The following is a 20449-nucleotide window of genomic DNA, read 5'->3' as shown; positions in this document are numbered from 1 at the left end:
AAAAGCTGTATGGCAAGCTACTTGCTTAGAGACAGTCCCGCACCTAGAATTTCCCTCTGCAGATCACTTTAAATTGGGTTTGTATGTTGTAATTTAATAAGGTGGCCCTTGTTCAACCCAAGCTGAAGTGTCAGTGTCTTACTTCGCCCCTCCACTGCAACTGTACACCATATTCCAAATGCAGCTGCACATCGATTTATACAACAGCACTGTGACAAGGATGGAGGTGTGTTTTTGTGTGTACATGCATGCAACCTTGTGACTTCTGCATGGCTGCAATATAGCTGACTGTATTACTTGTTGAATGTACAAGATGGCCGCCTCATACGCCTTACCAGTCGAGTGCTCCTGCATGTTGTAAGAAATAACTTCTTCCTCTATTATTAAGTCGTCTGTCTCTCAGCTGGTCCTTGACAGATTATTTGCGGAGCTATTTGGGCTGGTTGTCCTCCAAGTTTCAGCCTCAGAGATTTGTTTGGTTTCTCGTTTCTAGTAATGGACCTCGTTAGCTGCAGCGAACAATCTACTCACCTTATCTCGGCTGCTTATTTCAAGGTCTGCTTCTCCTGTTCCAGGTTGTGTTGGATGTAATTCCTGCTTACTTGCTTACTTGCCAGTGGTGGGGGACCAGCAGACTATTTTTAGATTTGCTCTGGCTGCTTCTCGGCAAATGTTTGTTTTTCCAATGAATGCTGGCTGGTGAAGGAATCTGCCGGCCAGGTCCAGCAGCCTTAAAGGGGCAGGATCGAGTTTTACATAAATCAAGCTGTGGATAAAAAGTAAGCAGCTGTTCATTAGGAAATCTAAGTTTGGGCACGATGGTTCTCACCAGAGTAGGATACAAACAGCGTGGTCTGGTCCCCATGACGGACGATATTGCGGCAGTCATTAAAAAACATAATCAATGTAAAATCATGGATTTCTTTGGCCAGAATTTAAATGTCTCATCTGCTATGGGACCTCTGGACCTAATGGTACTGGATGGCACCGAATGCTTAGACTGGTCTTTGGGGCCACAGTGCCTAATGAAATTATCAACTGGGGACACTATGAGGGCTGGCGAGTACTCTCTGGCTGTGGAACTAGAGCATGCTGATCCCTCAATTGTAAACCTTCAGCAGGGTGGCAGCCCTGCTCAGCCCCAAGTCTGTGGAGGCTCCGTGAGCGTTACTGCACCTTGCCCTGCTGAGATCCTGTGCGCCACTTGTTCATCTTCTTCACCTCAGCCTTCCCCGATTTATAAGGGTCCTCATCATGAAGAAATGGATTCTAATACGGTAGTCAAACTACTTTATTCCCAGCTGGACCTAATTAAAAGCTTATTTATAAAATGGACAGAAGACCTGTCGCTGATTAAGAACCTCCTTGCCGAATGTATGGGTCAGTTGTTATTATTAACGGCCCCAATGTCGTCTTGTTCAAAGGACGCCACCTTAATTCAACCTCTCTGCACTACTTTGTCAACGGCCGTGTCAGAGACTAAGTCTCGGGTGGACAGGGATCCTAGTCCCATACATGAACTTAGTTTTACAACTGAATTGCCTACGTGTGTAATACATCAGCCTGGTGAGCGAACTTTTAATACAATTAACCCAGCTAGCCTAGGCCATGCTCACAGTAAGTGTGGCATTAATGCTGGGGTTTCAACAAAAAAGGCTCAAAACGTAAAAACATCAAGGCTCAACCAAGTTTAAAGAGGAAATTGACCAGTCCTGAAACCCGATTGGTATGGATCCAAATAATCCGTTTCATCCAAGTGTGCTGACAACTGGTTGGCCACCACTCGCTCAGTGACCTTGCCCAGAAATGGTAGATTCGAAATTGGGCGGAAGTTATCGAATACTTGGGGATCCAAGGAGGGCTTCTTTAAGATGGGCTTTACAATTGCCTCCTTGAAGGCTGATGCCATCACACCCTCTTTCAAGGATGCGTTTACCACTGCTTTGATCCCCTCGCCCAATTTCTCTCTGCAGCTCACAAGGAGCCACGAAGGGCAAGGATCAGTAAGACAAGTGGTTGGCTTGACAGATGAAAGGACCTTGTCCACTTCCTCAGAAGGGAGAAGCCGAAACCGATCCCAATTTACCGGCATGCAACTGGCCAACTCTGGTTCATCCACTGTGTCCACGGCGCACGGGATCGAGCTCTGTAAGTGCTCGATTTTATTGGCAAAGTGTTTTGCTAATAAGTCACAGGAGGCCTTTGTATTCCCCAGGTCCAGGCTATTTGACAGATCGTATCTCCCTACATGAATCTGTCCAGGATTTGAGATCTTCAAGTGAGGCCCTTCTTGTATTCCCCACACCGTCGCAAGGACATATGATGCGGACACAAGACAGGGCCTTTTCAGTGGCTGCCCCTAGGCTGTGGAACTCCCTTCCGAGTGAGGTGCGATCAGCTCCCTCCTTGCCTTCTTTCCGGCAACAAGTAAAGACTGTTTTATTTCAATGGGCATTTGGGATAGAGAACGACCAGGATTAAGCGTCATAGGTTTGGTTGACTACATTATATGATTTTATTATTTTAAATTGTCCGCTGTTTTTAATCTATATTTTATGGTTTTAATTTTTCTCATAGTTTAATTTTTTTTTAATAGTATACTTCTGTATGTGTTAATTGGTGTTGTTTTTAGTTGTAAGCCGCTCTGACTCCTATTAGAAAAAGGGCAGGGTAGAAATAAAGTTTATTATTATTATTATTATTACAGTAAAAATGAAAGTCTCATCTTTTGCTCTGTTCACTTTCACCTCTGGCCACTTCCAGTTTTCCTCTAGCCATACCAGTCTCTGGTGTGTGGCTCCTCAATGGTTGCCTATAGGGTATGCTTCTCTCAACCTGAAATAGTTTCCCCACTCCTATGCATGTTTATTAATTTCTCCTTTCAACAAAAATAACACACCAAATATTTGTGCCATCATCCAGTCAATGTTAAGCACTTTTAAGTTTCTTTGACTTCTGTGGGAGAATGAAGCATGTGTCTAAAACCTTTCCAAAACTGAATGCTACGTTTGGCATTTGAAAATGTGCCAAATGCTGAAATGATGGGGGGGGAGAGAGAGAGAGGCTTCAGCAATAGAATGAATACTCACCACATTCCTCGTGATGCCTCAAAGGTCTTTCTCCCAGTGGTGCCATCACTTCATTAAAAGAAAGATTTCAAAGATATAGTGTGCTTTGTTAAGAAAGTAAACATATCTACGGGAGGATAGCACTAGTTGTCACCATTCTTCAGATTAATGGTCGACAATTGGTTTTCCTGATTTCCAGATACTGACAGAAATAATTTTTGGACATAAGAAAAAGAAAAAAAATAGCAGGAAAGAATACACAACACCTAATAGGAATGAAGGTATTATGTTTTAATTAAAAAATAATCTGATTTTCTCTCATCTGCTTTCTTTCTCACACCTGCAAACAGGGCACCTAGCTTTGTGTTAATAAACTAAAATTTAATTAAAATCCTGAATTAATTGTACTTTCTTTTAAATGAACTGGGGGAGGGGAGAGAGATGAAACAATAATATTCCAAAGAAGTGTTCAAGAACTCTGTCTTCAAAACATGTTTAAACAAGGAATTGAATGATTGGGTATCTAAATTACTAGACGCGTTTCAGTGATATGAATGGTAGGATAGAATTTGGGATGTAGCTTTTTAAAACTATTCTTATAAAAGAAATAACAAATTTATTGAAAATAGATGCCTTTTCATTAATCACTGAAATACACACTTTCAAAATATTGTTCATTATTATTGTTGTTGTTGTTGTTAACAATTTACAAACATAATATAAAACCAGCTGAAATTGTTTTAAAAAGTACAATAAAATCAACTAGAGATAAGTATAAAAACAATACATAGGCAAAAAACCTCTTTAAGAATGTACCTATAGCCCGCAGCTATTTCTATCAAACTTTAAAAAGCAGGGAAATAGGGCAGCTATAGTGAATGCACCAGGGGAGCAGGAGACCTGAACTCCTCCCTGAGATATTGGACTGCCCTACAAATTTGTCAAAAATGCAAACACAATTTGGGCTGGTCTTTCACAGTCCAATCCACTTCCTGTGTAGCTTGGAAGAATTTGGTAACATGTGCCTCTGAGCATATGGTGAGTGGTGGCAACACCTGCTATCTCCATGGGGAAGGGGAAGGGGAAGGGGAAGGAGGGGATTGGAAGGGGATGGGGATGGGGAGGGAGGGGCAAAGGAAGGTTGAGGAAAGGGGCAAGAGGGAGGCGATAGGAGGGAGGAGATGGGAGGGTGGGTTTGATCATTTGCATACTTTTTGAGTTCAATGGGATTTTTTTTCTAGGCAGTCATGTTTGAAAATGGAAATGGACTGCCTTCAAGTCGATCCCCACCCATGGCGACCCTTTGAATAGGGTTTTCATGGTAAAAGGTATTCAGAGGTGGTTTCACCATTGCCTTCCTCTGAGGCTGAGAGGCAGAGACCAGCCCAAGGTCACCCAGTCAGCTTCATGGCTGTGTGGCGATTGGAACCCTGCTCTTCCAGGTCGTAGTCCAATACTGACCCAGGGCAGGGACGAGAGGAGGAGAGGAGGAGGGGGAGGAGATTGGGTGGGTGGGCACTGAGCAGAAGGGAAGCCCCTTTCCTTTCCAAAAGGAAAACATTGTAAACAGTATCATTCTTTTTCAGGCTTTCCCCCACCTTTTTATTCTACCGCAGGCACATGTAGCCTCCCACCAACATTTAAACCAAAGCTTTCCCTGGCCACATGCACACCAGGCCTTTATTTCACTTTCGACAGTCATGGCTTCTCTCAAGGAATCCTGGGAAGTGTAGTTAGTGAAGGGTGCAGAGAGTTGCTAGGAGACGCCCTGTTTCCCTCACAGACTTCCATCAGAGTGGCTGACTGTTAAACCAGTCTGGCCTGTGGAGCTCTCTCAGTGGAACAGGAGTCTCCTCTCAGCACCCTTCATGAACTACATTTCCCAGGGTTCTCTGAGGGAAGCCATGACTGTCTCAAGTGAAATCAAAGTCTGGGATGGGTGTGGCCCCATGACTAGGCAAGCCCAGCAACTGGGAGGCTTTTAGAATTCTGACAGTTGGTTCTTATTGAGCATGCCCCGCGTTATCATAGGGTCCCAGCCAAAATTTATTAAATTAATTACAAATCAGCCAGGCATTTTTTTCAACTTTTAAACTGCAGTAGATGAAGGTCAGAGCATGAGGCAATGTCAGTATTAGGATTACAGGTACTCCACAGAGTATTAGGATTACAGGTACTCCACATTGCTGATTTTTAATGAATTTCAACAGATTATGAGAACTCTGAGAGAAAAAAGTCCAAAAGGGCTCTGAGATTTATTTCTCTCTTTGTAGACTTTGAACTGTCTATTGTCTCTGACTGTTTTGTGTATCACCATGATAATTGACAGGGTTGTTAAGCAAGCATTTCTGAGTTCAGGACTATAAGTTTTGTACGGTTTTGTTTTGAAATGAGCTTACAGGAAGCCTCAGAATGGCATGGGGGGTATTTTCAATTTAACATTGCGGAATGTGAAAAATCCCCTCTGGCTATAGTATATAGCCACTTTCGTGGCCCTATATTATGACCCTATTTTCACTGGAATATATCTTGGCTAATATGTGAAACATACTAAGAAGGACACTTTACTTCTTACGTTTTTATTCTCTTCTTTTTATTGTTATTTTCTTTTTCTTTTAGATTTTTTGTCATCTTCTTAGTTTTTTCCCCTCATTTACTTTGTTTAAATCTATTGTGTGTCTTTAGGATCATTACAAGTAAGATATATCAATGACAACATCTCTGTTTTAATGTGCATACCAGCTTATGCATTTTTGTTGAAGAGTGGTGTCATTTGTTTTTATCATAGTTATGCTGTAGTTTGTTTATTATTCAATCACCACTTCCCCCTCTTATTAACATGGTGGGTGAAGTTCTTACCTTTTGTTCAGTAACATTTGGTAGAGGTCTTCAGCACTGAGACAGATATGTGTAACATTGGGTTGTAGCCTCAGATGGCCTATATATTATATGCTGACCATTTCTAATATAGTTATGGAAAGATGGTATATTTCAGTTTCCAATATCAGTATCAGGCTTCGGCTGCTCCTCACCAACACCAAAACATTCCATGAACAGATAGGCGAGTATCCTAAGATACGTTTCTTTCTCCTCATCCTGCAGTCATTGTGTATCTCAAAATGCCTCTCTAGATGGCCAAGGGAGCTATGGAACAATGTGAAATGGGGTACAGGGTGCTGCTGGGGCTGGAATGGATAGGAAACATTCCTTCCATGATCTTCCTTGAGCTAATTTGTGGGAATCTAAGATTGACTTTGAGTGAATACCCTGCTCTGCTACCATTCCCCCTCTCACAGTGTTCAGAAGGATCCCCTGACCGTCCCAGGACGCAGGTGTCCATAGACCAATAAAGGTGTCTTTCATGAAGTTCCTTAACCTGTTTTAGGATCCAAGTCGTAAAGTGTGGGTTGTCGGAAGAGAAATTGATGGCAGATGGGCACACATAGCATTCATCTTTCTATTTTGGCTGTGTGATATTTAGTTTCTAAGATGGTGAACAGAGAATTACCTACCTACCTAACTGTCTGTCTGTCTGTCTGTGTCTCTCTCTCTCATCTATCTATCAATCTATCTATCTATGTTGTATGTGTATGGGGAGAGAGCAGAGCCTGTTGGATCTGTTTTACTAAAATAATATCAATGTTGTGGTAAACACTATACAAACATTTTTACAGAAGCCAAGTCCTTGGGCTGGATGCAGACTTAAGATAGCTGCATTTCCTTCTCATTGAATTTGTGGGACATATTAGGGATGACTAACGTTTCACACTGATTGCAGTGAGAGCAAACCTTTGCTACCAGCTTATAATATAAAAATTATCTTTGCAGCTGTAATGGTTTAAATGACTATTAGACTATTGCTCCAGAGGTGGTGGTGTTTCTGCCAGACTGTACAGCCCTGTGACAAGGGGGTGTGGCACTGGATTGTACTCTTCAGGTTATTATTTTTTAAAAAATGTTAACCATTCTGTTAACTATTCCCTCTAAACTCTTCACACTAGTATTAATCATTTTATTTTGAATTCAAAAATTCCTACAATCACATTCAAGGCTACACCGAAAAACAAAACAGAACCAAATATTGTGGCTTGGTAGTGTTTGGTATTAACCATTATTATTCAGCAGCTTGTTGACTGCAGTGACCCAGCAGAATCAAAGTGCCCATTCAGAAGTAGAGCAAATAAAAGTCCCAAGATCAGATGTTGTTGGAACCTTGCCATTGACCACGCTAGCTGGAGCTGATGGGACAACATCTGGAGGGCCACCATGCATTAGATGAATGAATATGGAAATTAGAAGTAATGCAGTTAGGGATGTGATATTGCAAATATGGGCCAATATTTAACTATTATTAGCCCCAGAATCTCTCCATTAATGTATATTTTCTTTGAATTGGTTGCTGGAAGCTAAAATGTACTATGTGACTCTAATATATAGAGGATAAAGGGTGTAGAAATAACATGTTGTATTAAGCTACTTTATAATCTTTCTTGAAATGATAAAATGGTTGAATATATTAATTTGACTCAAAAAGGTATTTAAGTTTCTATTTTAAAGATTGTAATACATATTATTTATTTATTTAACAAAACTAAACTAATTTAACTCTTGAATGTAAAGACTTCTAAGTAGCATTTTAAACTGTTTTATTAAATTATCAGAACTAATGATATATACGTATCCTTATATTTGAGGAGGAGAGGAGATACTGAACAACTGTAGTTCACAATGATATATTTTATCAGAGATTCAAGAATGGAGATAGCAATTCAGGTAACTTGAGGAAAGGTTTTAATAAGAACATGTCAGATAAACCAGTGAAAGGCTGTATGTCATAATGGCCAGACTTTTTAATCAATGTTCAATCAATCAAGAGAAAAGTTTAACAAGATTCTGTACTTAAGGCACTTTCACCTTTCATTATCCAATGCATTTTGTTGGAGATGTCAGCAAGACTACAGATTTTGAGCGTATTTAGTGAACTTGTAATGACATACTGTTTTGAGCTAAGGTCAGTTCAATAAAAGAAAAGATTACTGTTTACAAATTGCCAGTGGATCCAACAGTCCTCTCATGGCCCGGGGCCCAATTTTACCCCTCCAACCCTCTCTATCCACATTTTGGGACTCTTCCCAAGCCATTCCTCCTGTCAGGTCAAACCTTCTGTCTCTAGGCCACACCCGTCAATGGTCCTGATTGCCAATGTCTTCAAATCCTTTCCCATGACTGGAATGTGTCATTGATCTGTGATCTTTGCTTGCCTGGATAAAAGATGGAAAATTGTGAGTATGGAGGGCTGCATAAACCTTTGTATGGGTGGAATGTAGCCTACTGTACAAGGTAAGAGTCACATATTAGACACCATCCAGCCTTTTGTCTCTGGTTCCTACCTACCACTGGAATATTGTTCCCAGAAGACGGCACACTGGAAAATGCAATCCTTCAGCTGAAAATGTTCCCATCCCCATCTTACCTTGAGGTTGGATGGATTGTTATCACTTAAGAGTACAAAGATGATGATGAATTAGTCCCTGCTTGTTGTTGTTATGTGCCTTCATCTCGATTGCGACTTATGTCGACCATATGAATCAGCAAGCTCCATTGAGTCCTTTTTCTCTGTTTGACTAGAGGTATTGTCTTTTTGCATTATTCCTTGATAACGTCTCTGCCTTCACTCCATAGTTCTTCTTCTTCTCTGTCAACTAAGTTTAAAGCCTCAAATCTGTTCCTTACAGTAGGGCCGCATTCATACGGCAGGTTAGGTCCCAGACCCCCACCAAAAAGCAAAAACCACTGAAAAGCAGATGAGCTGTAGTGCGGGGGTCTGGAACCTTTAAGGATTTATATCCATATCAACATTCAGAGGATTCTGCACATGATCAGTTTTTCCTTAGTAGATTGTTATAGCTGCCTGTGCAAAGCGTATTTGTTAGTTTATTTTAAATTACAGAAATTTCATTACATTTTCAGTCAGTTATGGTGAATTAACAAGATCATAGACAAACATTCTGACCACAGAGACTTTCCAAACTGTTGAGAAATGTCAGTGTGTCTTAACAAATGCTCACATTTACGTACAAATGATGTAAGCCAGGTTAAACATTAGATCACCCCTGAAATCATTTCTGCTACTCATCCTCATTGAGGAATGGCAAATGTAAGAAAGGATTGATCATGGTGCTCTTTTGACAGGTCCTGGGTCCCTGCTTACATGGGAACCCCATGTGTCTTTTTTTGGGGGGGTAGGCCTGACTATCTTGGGATTGTTTGATGTCGATGGGACTTATATCTAACTAACTGTGCATGGAATTGTATCTAAGAGTGGACATAATCTGAGTTTTCAGACTGGTTTCCCATAATCTTGCAAATGACAGAAGAGGTCAGATGCCAATTTTCTGCATTTTGAACAGAAAGAGAGAAAGGGATAGAAGGAAAGAGTGAATGAAAGAGAAAGGCATGAACTTCGTATGAATTATGATACTTAATTCAACTTACAATACAATTTATCTGTTTAGGACACTGGCATCAGAGATATTGAAATAAAGAACCAGTCTACTACTATGGAGTTTACACTGGCCGGTTTCACTAGCTCTGCAGAATTAGAGACACTTCTCTTTGGGGTATTTGCATTCATCTATGCTACTGCTTTAGCTAGTAACCTCCTCCTCATCTTTACCATATGTACCTGCAGGAAACTCCACAGTCCCATGTACTTCCTGCTCATCAATTTGTCCTTAGTGAATCTGTTTTCCATCTCAGTTACAACTCCAAAATTCCTCCAGACTCTTTGGACCCACAGAAAGACCATCTCTTTTTATGGTTGCATTACACAGGCATTTTTATTCATATGGTGTTTGGGAACAGAGCTTTTTATCCTCTCATTTATGGCTTTTGACCGTTATGCTGCTATTTGCCATCCTTTGCAGTACACAGTCATCATGAGGAAGGAAGTGTGTGTTGGCATAGCCAGTGGACTGTGGCTTGCTGGGATGGTCGATTCTGCTGTTCTTGTTGGACTTATGCTGAAGCTTTCCTTCTGCAACTCTAACATAGTTGAACATTTCTACTGTGATCTTCCCCCACTTTTAAAGCTCTCATGCTCTGACACCAGCCTTAATGAGAGGACGATTTTTGTGGCAGATGTGTTTTATGGGATGTGTAGCTGTGGGTTGACGTTAACATCTTACTTCTTTATCCTGAGAGCTATCTTCAGAATCCGTTCCACTGAAGGGAAGAAGAAAGCTTTCTCCACATGTTCCTCCCATCTCATTGTAGTCAGTGTTTTCTTCTCTTCAGCCATTTACACATATATAAGGCCCAGCTCAGCCTACTCTCTAGACAAAGACAAGTTTGTTTCTCTCATTTATTCAGTGGTAACGCCAGTTATTAATCCACTCATATATTCTCTGAGAAACAAAGACGTAAAAGAGGCACTTAAGACAATTATTAGAAGATTCAGACTGCTCCAAAGACCTTAAGTTTTATATCAATGCTGCTGCTTCTCTGCTGCTGTTAAGGAGAGGAGCTGAACAAGAGAAAAGTTGGCAGAAGTAAACTGTTGGATTATTCATGTGCACCAAAATATGCTCCATTTGATTGGAAATCGTGGAACATAAAATGCAGGCTTCCTTTAATCTGTATGCATAATAGCATTTCACTGAAAATACATCCAAGTGGATTCTAAAACCTTCCTCTTTGTTACTGGCTTGTATTTGGAAGAGAAAACCATGTGGCTCAATAGACACAGGAGTTCTTCAGAAGTAATCTCGTCCTTGACACAAAGAGGTGTTTCCTGCATGTATCCTATGTCTAAGGCCCCTGACTAGGTTTATCATGTTCTTCCCCAAGTCTGGGGCCTATAAATGCTCTGAGGCATGATTGAACCCACCATATTTCCAACCACATTTTTTCCTGTCCTCTACCCTGACAGTTTTATTTATAAGCTGTCATTTGTCTTGAGATGTGACTGATCATGACCTCTTTATTTATTTACCCTCTTGTCATGGTCACAAAAATGTGTAGTGCTCTCAAAAGCCAAATTCTGATAACTACTCCTATTAAACTTCCACATTCTATTTTCTTGAACTCCATGTTGAAATTGCAGCCTTGATACATGTCAGGGGTCACCGATGTTGCAGCTGAAGGCACACATGCACCTGCAGAGGCCTTCTTTGCAACCACAGAGTCCCCTCCCCTTGCTGACCTTAGGCTTCAAAGAAGCATTCTATCATATCCAATAAAAGAGTGCATTGTGTGCTTGATTGGAGTGTGTATGTGGTGCATGTGATGCTTTCTCCAGTTTGCAGATATGTCCATGGACCCAAAAACATGGCTACCTCCTACTGCATACAGAGGAAGAGCAGGCCCACACCATACATTTAAAGGGCATGACTTCTCTCAAAAATCATGGGACCTAGTTTGTTCAGAGTGCTGGGAATTTGTAGTTCTGTGAAGGAAAAATCATAGTTCCCAAGGTTCTTGGGAACACACAAAGTCTGTGTGAAAGTACATATTTGGAAATGCCATCAGTGTAATCCTAAACACACTTAATAAATAATATTGAATTTGCATGCCACAAAATATATTATGGTCATGTCCATAAGCACCAGGAGGGTAGTTGCCCAGGGGATCTTAGTCTCTTTGCTTTTTTGGGAGCAGAGTCCCTATGTCTCCAAGCATCCTACAGTCAGCATGAAAAGGGAGTGTGTTAGTCACTGAGAAGAGTCTTCTAATATGCTTCCTTGCCTTTTCTGCAGATTGGAGCCAATCAGAGTGAAAGGAGGTGAGTCAGCCACTGAGAATACTCTTCTCAGTTGCTAACACTCTCCACTTTCATGTGGATTGGCTCCTAGAGATGTTTGTTGTTGTGAGAGAATGCATTAACAAAGATCTCATTCTTAATCCAGGAGCAAAAAAGGGTGTACATGGCTGTAACTATCAAGAAGGGACCCTGCAGCTCTGAATTTTCTACTAAACAACGGATAAATGCCTATGTAACTTTGTCTCTGGAGACGTATTATTAAGAATCACTTTCCATAATTGTAAGGAGGTATGTCCACACACATGCATCCCAGGCACCTAAATGAGGGGTGGGAGCAGCATAGGGACATAAGCAGATGTCTTAGACGAGGGGTTCCCAAACCTTTCTTCTACATAGACCACTTGAAAATTGCTGAGGGTCTGAAAGTATCTGAAAATTTACTATGGGCATATGCAAGATAATTAACTACCACTAGTAATAAGAGCAAGAATTTGAACTGTGCGTATGATATTGTAATTTAAAGGTGTAATTTTAATTTTGCTAGTTGTTTATGTCACGGCTATTGCCATTACATTCAGTGATATATGGGAATTATGGTTTACGAGTAACATTAGTACAAAAAACACTACTAAGGATTCTGTATGGTCTGGTACAGGAGGAGGTCCATGGGGTGACACCATGAGTTACTGCACCAGGTGACACCAACCCTAGTGACACCACTGACCATGAGCTAGTATAACAAACTATGTACACCAAAGGGGACTATCTTGAGGGACAATGACTGCTATTAGACACATATTTAGGCATAGTTAAGCCTATTGGCACAATTCAACCATGCATATTCAGAAGAAGTTAACATATTCAGTAGGCGTTACTGCAAGGGAAATGTTTATAGTGTTGGCCTGCAGTTAAACTTAAAGAAAACCGATGTAAACTAGAGGGAATCTTCCATATACTTGTCTATTTAGGGTTTGATTTCATAAATCTGAGATCCTTCAGTTCTTCTGTTAGAGATTCCACAAAAACGTATTTGGAATATCAGAAGAGATTTTCAGTGTGGATTACACCATCCTTCCTTCTTTGATTTGTAAAGGTAAACATCAAAAATCCTGCCATGGGATGGTGTCTTTATCATCAGATTATATTTATAGATTAATATGGAGTTTTTAGAAATTGCTTGAGAGATACTGCATTAGGGCTGCTTTCACACTGCACTTTATTCCATTATTCTGATGATTTTTTACCTGGTAATTTGTGCATTATATTTGATCTTTCACACAACACACAAGCTAGCACCAGAATTCTAGTGGAATGTAGTGGAAGTTTAGCGCTAATTTCCATGATAAAGGATACCAGAAATAATCAGTTAGCAAGACTGGGAACCTGGAAGATTGCAGGAATAATCTGCAGCTGCTCACGTGACAGGCGTCCCAGCATGCAGTGCGTTCTCACCCTTTAGTCATGTGGGCAGGGTTGCCTGACAAACATTGTACCGGTATTCCAGCATCAGTGCTGATAGCGGCAGCATTTCCCACACACACCCCTGTTTTGATACAACTACAGTAAAACAATTTAGAAAGTCAGATCCTAAAGGGAGAGGGCTTGCATGGTGATGGGATGAGATCTTAGACCTCCTACACAGTGGGGAACAGTGTGCATGGGTGAAGGACGAAAACAAGCCATGTGAAAGACAGTTGTGCAAAATGCTGGTATATCAGCTGAAAAAGCTGATATTTCTTAACACGAGGTACTGCAGTGTGAACGGGATTTAGAAATTGGGACAACAGCACTACCTTTTTCATCCATTAAACTAATGCAATCAGCCCCATGGGTGAAAGTAACCTAGAAGAGAGACATGGGATTGGATACACCAGCCCCTGCCCAAAATAGCAGTGTAGACCACGAGTAGGGAAAGGTGACTCTGTAAATTTCAGTTTATCTCAGTTTCTCAGTTCTCCACATGTCCGTATCATTTCACAATTTTTTAAAAAAACATCCTCATGAAATTTTATCCACATTTTAGTGTGAATTTCTCCCAGTGTAGACAATTTTGTATGCATTTTGCCTCATATTCTCATGTTTTACTGAACATTCCCCCAACTTCATATGCATCCCCCTCAATAAAGAGCTGACTACCATAAATTCAAGGGTACAATATTTCTGTATGCTATTTTCACATCTCTGCATTTTTATGCACACTTTACCCTAGTATATGCATTTTTGCACACACTACCTTGCGGAGGAACTGCACTGCAAAATTCAGAGAAGTGTGACTTTTGAAGGATGGCTGTGTTTCAGTTCACATATTGCTTTGGAAAGTGTGAATGAGGTAGGTCCAGCTTTAAATGTGAACGGAATTGAACTTTTCCCCCATCCTTAATCATGGGGCTGTTTTTGTATACATGTTTAGGTTTGAGGGCTTTTTAAGATTCTGGTGCTTCTGGTTGTATTATTGCTTCCCTCAAAATTCCAATGTGGAGCAAGCCAGTCTGCAGGTTTCTTCATACACTTGTCAGCTGGGTTATTCAATAGACATGGATGGTCATGCTTTGGAGACATAAATCATCAAAATATAAACAGCATGATATGTGACAGACAGCATACTACTATATTTCTGTATGTGCATATGTCTAATCCTTACAGTCTTCCCAAATCCCTGTATCCTTTTTTTTCTTTCTGGGGGTGGATATGAGATCATGCATATGCAAGTAAAGCTATATGCACATATGACTCCATCATATGCAGTGTCCACAAAGTGGGACTTTAGCACAGCAGCAACCCCACTCTGCTTATGGAACAGTTAGTGTGTGAACCAGCCTTTAGACATCTCTGGCTCTAAAGCAATGCGTGCAAATCTCTCCCTCTTCCATATCAAACTTGGTGACTCTAAAAAATGTTGTTCGTGGAGATGGATGGAACTTTCCTGGGACTCATGTTTATAATAGAATTCATCAGCTTCAAACTTAAATTTCATATGAATCTCTCTCAGTAAAGAGCTGACTATTAACTGGCTCTTCGAAAGGACACAGGAAGAGCCCTCTTTGTTCATATGGAGAATATGTCAAATTCAGCATTCAATTTCTGGTTTGGCATTCAATAGCCAGTAAGTCAACAAGAAAGAAGGCAACAATTCTCCCCAAATATTCATTTCCAGCACTGGATGTTTAACTGTATGGTTATTCTGAACATGGAGTTTAAATTAGGTATCCTAGTTTCTAATTAATAGACCTAGGACTTATCCTCCATTCATCTACCAACGGTGAACAAGGGTGTGCATTGATTCTGTGTGAACCCTGAACAACAAGGCAAATGAGGGTGATTTGGAGGTAGATTGTGGACTTAAAGTATGTGCATAAAGGTAACAGCAAGACCATTTCCTTACCCTTCTTTTCTGAGAAACAAAAGCAATCTGACTGGGAAAACACCCAGACCTCAAGACTGCTGGGGGGGGGGGGTGGAGTTTTTTGTTTAGATTCCCATTTAAAATCAAAGGGAACAAAACAGAGCTTCAGATTTAACATATCAGATTTGGCCCCAAATAGCAAATAGAACCAGAACAACTGTTTTGGATCCAAAAGAGATTGAGCTGCCTCCAAACACAATAAATACAGATACATGATGCATCTTGTGGTCACTGCATACCTCTCATGAATATGGCTGATAAGGTGTCTCTACCTCTCTTATTTGACCATTACGGGTAATGTCACACAAATTAAACTGGTACTTACTAATCACCATCTTCAATTGCCAATGTATTTTTTCTTGAGTAATCTCTCATTCCTGGAGCTCATGATCACTGCAACCGTGATGCCTAAGATGCTAATAAATATAATCACAGGAAAGAAGACCATCTCTTTTGTGGGCTGTCCTACTCAGTCATTCTTCTATTTCCTTATGGGCTCAACTGAATTCTTCATCCTGGCTGTAATGTCCTTTGACCTCTACGTTGCAATATGCTACCCCCTGCGCTATGCATCCATTATGAACAGCAAAGCCTGTTTCCAGCTCCTTCTGGGGTCATGGGTTGGTGGTTTCTTGATTATTCTAGTTCCCAGCATTGTGACAGCTGGTCTACCATTCTGTGGCCCAAACATTGTCAACCACTTCTTCTGTGACAGTGCCCCCTAACTCAAGCTTGTCTGTGGTGACACATCATTGGCTGAAAGGGTTGATTTGGGGACTTCTTCTATATTGCTTCTGGGTTCACTTCTCATAACAGTTGTGTCATACATGTACATTATTATTGCTGTCCTGAAGATACCATCAGCACAAGGGCGACAAAAGGCCTTCTCAATGTATGTTTCTCATATCACTGTGGTAATATTGTACTATGGGAGCTCTATCTTCATTTATGTCCATCCCACTAAAGGGAACATTCTGGATTTCAACAAAATAGGCACTGTACTGAACACAATGGTGACACCCATGCTAAATCCTTTCATATACAGTCTGAGAAATGTGAAGGTGAAGGATTCCCTTAGAGTTATCTTCAATCAAAGAAAACTAATTCTTAAGAAATGAACTGAACATGCAGCAAAATCCAGCAAAGGGATTTTAAGATCCGGTAGCTTCAGTGGGAGAGAGTCAGCATACACTAGTGTGTTGGACTTAGATTATGGAGACCAGGTTCAAATCTTCACCTAGCTAGGTAGCTCACTATATGATCTTGGATCATTTAGTTGTTGCCAGCCTTACCAACCTCCAAAGGTTGTTGTGAAAGGTAAATATGGTCATCCATGTATGTGTACCTTCTAACCTCTAGAATGCCCTGGGAGATGACTGAAAGTGGCTTTTCAAAATGTAAGAAATAAATAGGTTTTCTTAAGCGAATTTAAAAAGTGGTTTATTTGACTGGATAATGTCATTTGTAATTTGAGGGGTTTTGGGGGGTTCTGGTAAGATACAAAGTGTGATTAACTAGAGTTTTATGCACATTCTTCATTGGAGTACTAATTCTAATTATATGGAAAATGAAGAAAAGTCTTAAAGTATCATCATCTATACTAAGAGTAAATTCAATTCTCTGAGTGATATTCCTTTTGGAGTCAAAATGGCATCAATCATGAAGGTTTCAGCAGGCTTGGAGGAACCCCAATATTTGCAGAAGTGCCAAAAATGGGTAGAAAGTAAAAAAAAAAAAGGAAGAAAATCCAATGGGATCAAAACATTCTCAGCTGGGATGGAATGCTGATGTCTGCTAGGAGGAGAGACCAAAATTGAAAACGAAGAGGAAGTAGGATGCCTTATTGTCTGAAACACTGAAGACACACATTCTCCATTGTAACATTTTGTGGATGGCCCTTTGTTATTATACAGCCATGAGAGTGGCTCCGTACTAGAGCTAGCATGGATTTTTCACATTCCGCCATGTTAAACTGAAAACACCGCCCATGACATTCTGCTGCTTCCCATAAGCTCATTTCAAACAAAACTCTTACAAAATGTATAGTCCTGAACTCAGAATCACTTCCTTAACAACATCTAAGTTTTCATGAAGATGCACAAAACATTCAGAGAGAATCCAGAGTTCAAAGTGTAAAACAAAGGGGGGGGGAATCCAGATCTCTGCTTGACTTTTTTGTCAATAGTTTCATAATTATTGAAATTAATTAAAAATCAGCCATGTTCATAGAGTATCTCTTCCTATTACTGACCTTGCCCCATTGTCTGACCATCATTTTGTGCAGTTTAAAAGTTAAAAAAAGAATGGCTGATTTTTAATTTAAGAAAATTAACATTGGAGTCTATTATAGTGGAGGCATACTCAGTAAGAACCAACTGTCAGTGTTCTAAAAGTCAGACTGTTTGGCTTGGCTAATTAGGGTGACACACCCATGCTAGAAATTTATTCTACTTCTACATTTATTCTAAACAGTCATGGCTTCCCTCAAATAATCCTGTGAAATTTAGTTTGTGAAGGCTGCTGAGAGTTGTTAGGAGGTGTAGTTTGTCAGAAAGCTGCTAAGAGTTGTTATTTCCTTGACAGAACTCCAGTGATTTAACAGTCGTCCCCTCTTCCCAGAGAGTTCTGTTAACTGTGGCTCTGTGGGGGGAATAGGGCATCTCCTAGCAACTCTCAACACCCTTCCCAAACTACACTTCCCAAGATTCCTTTATGGAACACATGACTGTCTAAAGTGAAATAAAAGTCTGGTATGGACATGGCCAGAGAAAGCTTTGGTTTGAACTGGGTGGGAGATTACATGTATCTGCTATTGAATAAAAAGGTGGGAGAAGCCCTCCAAAATAATGATACTGTTAACAATGTTTTCCTTTTGGAAAGGAAAGGTGTTTTCCCTCTGCCCAGTGCTAACCTACCCAATCTCCTCCCCTACTCCTCCCCCTCTCCTCTCCACCTTCCACCCTCCCCCACCTCCCTGCACATCCCCAAATCAATTTCACCTACCCCAAGCATGATTGTACACGTGTAAATCCCAATGAACTTGATAAGTATGCAAATGAGTGAACCTGCCCCTCCCCCTCAGCCCTCCTTTCCCTCCCCTCCCCTCCCCTCCCCTTCTTCTCCCCTCCCACCCATCCCCTCCCCTTCCCCTCCACCCTCCTTCCATTCCCCTCTATCCCTCTCCCTCCACCTCTTCACTCTCCCCTCTCTGCTCCTCCCCCTCTCCCCTGCCCATCTACTCCCTTTCACTTCCCTCTTCCTCCTCCATTCCTCAGTCCAGACCTCCCTCCCTCCTTATTACTTTTCCTCTTCCCCATGGTCATTTTTGCCCATCCTAAGCATGATTGCACAGGGGTAAATCCCACTGAACTCAATAAGCATGCAAATGATGAAATCTGTGTTTGCCATTTCGCTCCCACATTCCCCTCCCCATTCCCCTCCTCCTCTTCTTTCCTCCTCATCTACCAACCCCTCCCCATTCTCCTCCTCCCTCGTGGTCAATTTTACCTATTCTAAGCATGATTGTGTGGGATTAAATTTCATTGAAATAAGTAAGCATGCAAATGATCAAACCTGCCCTCCTCATAACCTTCCCCTCTGGCCTACTCCTATATGCTCAGAGGCATGTTACCAAATTCTTCCAAGCTACTCAGGAAGTGGATTGGACTGTGAAAGACCAACCCAAATTGTGTTTGCATTTTGACAAATTTGTAGCGCAGTACAATATCTCAGAGAGGAGGTCAGGATTCCTGCTTCCCTGGTGCATTCACTATAGCTGCAGAGGCTGGGAAAATGGCCACTGGGAGAAGAGCTCCACTTCCCTTCTCTGCTGTCTCGCCAACACATTAACGTGGATTAACTTGGACCACAGCATTTTAATACGTTTTTAATGAGTGATGATTGTTTTTAGAAGCATTCTGCTCCTTATCCTCCCACTATTTATCTTTTGAGCTGCCGTCGACGAACTGAGAAATTGATAAACTCTGACGAAGAGAGGTAAGGAGCCTTTGTTAGACTCCCCACGGCTTCTACAGGAAGTATTTTGGCATTAGTCATTGATGCTCAAGATTATAAATCATCTGGACAAAAATTGTGATTATATAATTTTTTCTCTCCTTGTGAGAAAACATTACTGCTACTGTTAGCCCTCTTCCTCACAGTTTGCTATAGCTTTTAAAGCAGAAGGCTCTGGAAAATGGTCTACACTAGAAAGACTTATAAAGAACAAGGAATTTGTTTGGACGGGGGTATAGCTCCAATTACTGCTAAGGCAAAGCAGTTACAAATTACTCATTTCTTCCCTCTAATTTGAAAGAGGAGTTGAATTTATCTGTTTCCCCCACTGAGGAGGAGCCAAAGGCAAATGACTATGGATATAAGGAAGGTCCATCTCGTAGCTCTGAAGGTTTTACCTCTAATGCTGCTATTCTGGACTGGTCCCTAGAAATGAAGGGGACCCTTCTACCGGACCAATCTTTTCCCCCTTCCTACAATCTTGCTTCTAAATTGGAACTGGTTGAAAGCTCATCCAAGCTGCAATCATTTAACGTGCCAGCGAATTTTATACCTGTGGGACAGATTTTGGAGGAGCAGATTTTAACTCCCCCCTCAAACCCTTGCCTCCTAGATAAATCCTTAGAGCCTTTTATGGGAAATGTAACAAAAATGAGCTCCTTCAACCTGCTGAATACAATTGCTTGGTCACTAGATTGGCTGTAATTTTAACAGAGATCGGCTGTATTAAGAATTTCTTAACTGAGGTTAACAAACTGCTGACAATTCTAGTGGAGAAGTTTAAGAAAATGGGTTCTTGCCCCAGGGTCGATCCAGTCGTACCCAGCGCCACTTTGGATGCAGCGCAAAGCTCAATAGTCCAGAAAAGTAATTTTAGCCTGAAAACTGTCTCCAAACACAGCTCCAAAGCGAAGAAAACTGTGATGTTCCTGTATTAATGTAAATATGGTAAGTGCTGTTTGTATAGAAGACGTATGGTAAGTGGAGTGAAAGAGGAGGGGGGAGTAGATGAGCAGTAGAATGCTGGATGATTGGCTGAGCATTTGAATGGCTGAGAGTATAAATGGAAGAATGACAGTTGAATCGGAGGGTGTTGTTTGAGGTGGGTGTTAGTGAATGTGAGAGAAAGAAGGTGTTTGGAGGTGGATGTCAGAAGAGTGTGGAGAAAGAGGGAGTGGGAGTTCAGATTAATAATAAGTCAAG

The 20449-nt window shown here is 41.0% G+C and overlaps 1 pseudogene; it reads left to right on the top strand.

The window, feature by feature from the left end:
* The first annotated feature begins 818 nt into the window (after positions 1 to 818).
* Positions 819 to 16350, top strand: LOC133367847 (olfactory receptor 6M1-like; annotated as a pseudogene).
* The last annotated feature ends 4099 nt before the right edge of the window (positions 16351 to 20449 follow it).

Source organism: Rhineura floridana, chromosome 11, assembly GCF_030035675.1.
Source record: "Rhineura floridana isolate rRhiFlo1 chromosome 11, rRhiFlo1.hap2, whole genome shotgun sequence".
NCBI lineage: Eukaryota > Metazoa > Chordata > Lepidosauria > Squamata > Rhineuridae > Rhineura > Rhineura floridana.
This window is presented reverse-complemented; position numbering and strand designations above follow the sequence as displayed.